This window comes from Perognathus longimembris, chromosome 14 (genome assembly GCF_023159225.1).
Source record: "Perognathus longimembris pacificus isolate PPM17 chromosome 14, ASM2315922v1, whole genome shotgun sequence".
NCBI classification, from domain to species: Eukaryota; Metazoa; Chordata; class Mammalia; order Rodentia; family Heteromyidae; genus Perognathus; species Perognathus longimembris.
Genome location: NC_063174.1, coordinates 19,576,320 through 19,580,518, shown reverse-complemented (window position 1 = coordinate 19,580,518; position 4,199 = coordinate 19,576,320). Strand labels below are relative to the sequence as shown.

The 4,199-nt window shown below is 36.2% G+C and overlaps 1 non-coding gene across 1 annotated transcript; it reads left to right on the top strand.

Moving 5' to 3' along the window:
- The first annotated feature begins 2,393 nt into the window (after nt 1–2,393).
- On the top strand, nt 2,394–2,500 carry LOC125363731. The gene has a single exon (XR_007213312.1). It is a non-coding gene; the product is annotated as a U6 spliceosomal RNA (small nuclear RNA).
- Nucleotides 2,501–4,199: the final 1,699 nt, after the last annotated feature.

Sequence of the window (4,199 nt, the reverse complement as noted above, 5' to 3'; positions counted from 1 at the left end):
GCTCCTTGGCACAGGATGTAACTTCCTTAACAAAGACCCAGAAATGCTACAAATCAAAGAAAGGATGGACAAATGGGACTACATCAAACAGCAGAGCTTCTGCAGGGCAAAGGACATAGCTCCCCAGATAAACAGAAAGCCCACAGATTGGGAAAAGATTTTCACCGGCCATATAATGCACAAAGGCCTCATCTCTAAAATATATGCTGAACTAAAAAAATTAAATTCCTCCAAAACAAAACCACAAAGAACCAACAGCCCCCTCAACAAGTGGAGTAAAGTTAAAAAAAGACTTCTCAGATGAGGAAATGAGAAAGGCCAAGAGACATATGAAAAAAGTGCTCTACATCACTGGCCATAAAAGAAATGTAAATCATTTTGGGTAGATGACCAAAAGTGGAGCTGCTGGGTCTTAGGGGAGCTCTATCTTTAGCCTTCTGAGGAATCTCCATACTGCTTGCCAGAGTGGCTGAATCAGTTTACATTCCCACCAACAATGAAGTAGGGTTCCCTTTTGGCCACATCCCCTCCAACGTTTGTTATTGTTAGTTTTCTTGATATAGGACATTCTTACTGGGGTGAGATGGAATCTCAATGTTGTTTTGATTTGCATGTCTTTTGTGGCCAGTGATGTAGAACACTTTTTCATATGTCTCTTGGCCATTCTCAGTTCCTGTGGTGTACCTGCACTATCTCTGTATCTTATTTGAGTACATTGGAAACCGTGTATACTGGTATTAGAACTAGGAAACTGAAAGGTAATATCAAAATCGAGAGACACAGGGTAAAAAAGACAAATGACTACAAAAGCAATACTTGCAGAACTGTTTGGTGTAAATGAACTGAACAACTCATGGGGGAATGGAAAAAGGGGAGGGGGGAATGAGGGTGGAGGTAAAAAACAGTACAAGAAATGTATCCAATGCCTAACATATGAAACTGTAACCTCTCTGTAAATCAGTTTGACAATAAAAATTTTTAAGAAAAGAAATGTAAATCAAAACAACATTAGATTCCACCTCACCCCAGTAAGAATGTCCTTTATCAAGAAAACTAACAATAATAAATGTTGGATAGGATGTGGCCAAAAGGGAACCCTACTGCATTGTTGGTGGGAATGTAAATTGATTCAGCCACTCTGGCAAGCAGTATGGAGATTCTTCAGAAGGCTAAACATAGAGCTTCCCTATGACCCAGCAGCACCACTTGTGGGCAACTACCCAAAAGACCACAAACAAGAATACACTAAAGCCACCAGCACAACAATGTTCATCACAGAACAATTTGTCATAGCTAAAATAACTAAAACCAACCCTGATGCCCCTCACTAGACGAATGGATCAGGAAAATGTGGTACATATACACAAAGGAATTTTAAGCTCGTATCAGAAATAATGACATTGCCCCATTTGTAAGGAAATGGAAGGACTTGGAAAAATTATACTAAGTGAAGTGAGCCAGACCCAAAGAAACATGGACTCTATGGTCTCCCTCATAGGGAATATTTAGCACAGGTTTAGGCTAGTCACAGCAGAGGATCACAAGAGCCTAATAGCTATGCCCTTATGAGTGCATGAGAGGATGCTAAGTGAAATGAACTCCATGTTATGGAAATGACTGTTATATAACTCTTGTAATTACTTTCAACATGCCATGTGAAAGCATAGCTTCTATTGTTGATGATCCTCTTATATCCCCTTCCTGTAGTTGTACCTGTACTATCACTGTATCTTATCTGAGTACATCGGAAACTGTATATACTGGTATTAGAACTAGGAAAGTGAAAGGAAATATCAAAGTTGAGAGACAAAGGATAAAAAAACAAGTGATTACAAAAGCAATACTTGCAAAACTGTTTGGTGTAAACCAACTGAACAACTCATGTGGAGAGAGGAAAGGGGCAAGGGAGAGGGGGGAATGAGGGAGGAGGTAACAAACAGTATAAGAAATGTACCCAAGGCCTATGATATGAAACTGTAACTTCTCTGTATATCACAATAAATAAGAAAAAAAAAAGAGAAAAAATATCTAGCCAGGGCTCAAGTGGTAAAATCCCAATGTCCCCATTTTCCCTAAAAACGAAAAGATAACTTTGACAATGAATATTATCAAGCTTGCTTATATCTTACCTATACCTGTAATTTTATATATTAGCTATACCTTTATTTTAAAAATATATATTTAAACAGTTCTGATTTGAAATACATTGACATGAAACAAACAAAAAAAAGAATTCTGGTTACATTGACTGGATCAGCTGGAGTAGTTTGATAGTTGCCTCAGTAAGGTCAGATGATAACTAGTATACAACATTCTGCACCCTTGACACAGTCATCTCCCTGATGATTGATAATTGTACTTTTACATTTGGAAATAAAAGTAGCCTTCACTTTGTGCTCGCTTCGGCAGCACATATACTAAAATTGGAACGATACAGAGAAGATTAGCATGGCCCCTGCGCAAGGATGACACGCAAATTCGTGAAGTGTTCCATATTTTTTTGAGAGACACAGGGTAAAAAAAGAGAAATAACTACAAAAGCAATACTTGCAAAACTGTTTGGTGTAAGTGAACTGAACACCTGGGGGGGAGGGAAAGGGGGGGAGGGAGGGGGGCATGAGGGACAAGGCAACAAACAGTACAAGAAATGTATCCAATGCCCAACGTATGATACTGTAACCTCTCTGTACATCAGTTTGATAATAAAAATTTGAGAAAAAAAAAGTAGCCTTCACTTTGTAGCTGAGGCTCAGAATACTATCAGATAGCAAAAAAAGTTTGAAAATTAAATTTAATGATGGTAGCTAACTTAGTAGAATTGTCAGTATTATTAGAAGAAAAGAAAAGTAAAATTCTATCCAGCTACCCAAGAGGCTGAGATCTGAGGAACACACTTTGAAGCCAGTTCAGTCTAGAAAACCCATTAGATTGTTATTTCCAATTAACCACCAAAAGTAGAAAATGCAGCTATGGTTCAGTTTGTAGGTGCTAGCCTTGAGAAAGAAAAATCACAAGCTCTGAGTTCAAGAACTAGAGCTGGCAAAACAACAACAACAATATTTACTTAGGCATAGCTTATAGCTGTATCTTAGAATTTGATCTGTTTCTTTGAAGGAAAAAAATCAACTACAAAATGTGGGCATTGACAAGTGTAAATTGTAGAGTGTACAATTACTGTGACTAGTGCTTTAGATCAACAAAATTAGCTTAGGGCCCTTTAAGCATCCTTTCTGATTTAAAATTCTTAAGTTTCTAAAAAATAACCAAAACAAAATGTCGCATATTTTAATAAAGTAAAAACCAAATCTATATGATTTTCCTTCTGGAAAACATAAAATATAGTTTAAAGTGCATAATATATCTGCTTTTTATGGTTTTAATTTGTTCTAAATGAACAATCTACTTTTAGCACAGTAAATACGTGTGTGTGTGTGTTTCTACATATGTATGCATCTAACAAGGTATTTGATCACTAGATTACAGTGGAATTTCCCATGTATGGGAACTGGAAGTTTAAGAAAACTTGGTTGATTTTCATGTAGAGAAATGTTGTTCTATTTTGAATAATAAGGGTGCCTCATAAACTTATATAAAAAAGGTGAAACCATTTTGGTAGCATGGATGCTCTACTATCTGAGCTGACTGCACAGAAGGTAAAAAAAAAATGTTGATCATTTCAACAGTGAAAAAGCCATATTTAAATTTGGCTTGAGTATTTGGCAGTTACCACTTCCTAGCATTTTAAAATAAACATCAAAGTGAGCCAACAGTGGCTCTGGCAAAAATATTTACACAACCCTTTGTGTCTTTATAGATGTAGTATTTACAGACTGTATAATCCAAAACAAGTGAAAGCCTCCTTTCTGCAAATGCTCAAACATTCTCATGGCTATTCACATCTTCTTCTCATTGTTTGTATTTTTTTCGTATTATGGAGCAAGGCACTGTGAAACTACATTCTTTATTCACTGATTTAAAAATACAAATCCAATTTCTTTGCAATTTAATACTTCACTACCACAATTTTGCAGTATTTTCTCAATGTTAGAAATTAAGTATGTCATTAGCCAAATTAAATGATGTCAATTTAAGAGAAATTCTTGGTGATGGCTTACTGGCAAATGTCTTTCATATGCATGCATCTTCGCAGTTCTAAAAATTTTGAATACATACAACACATTTTCTATTATCATATGCAT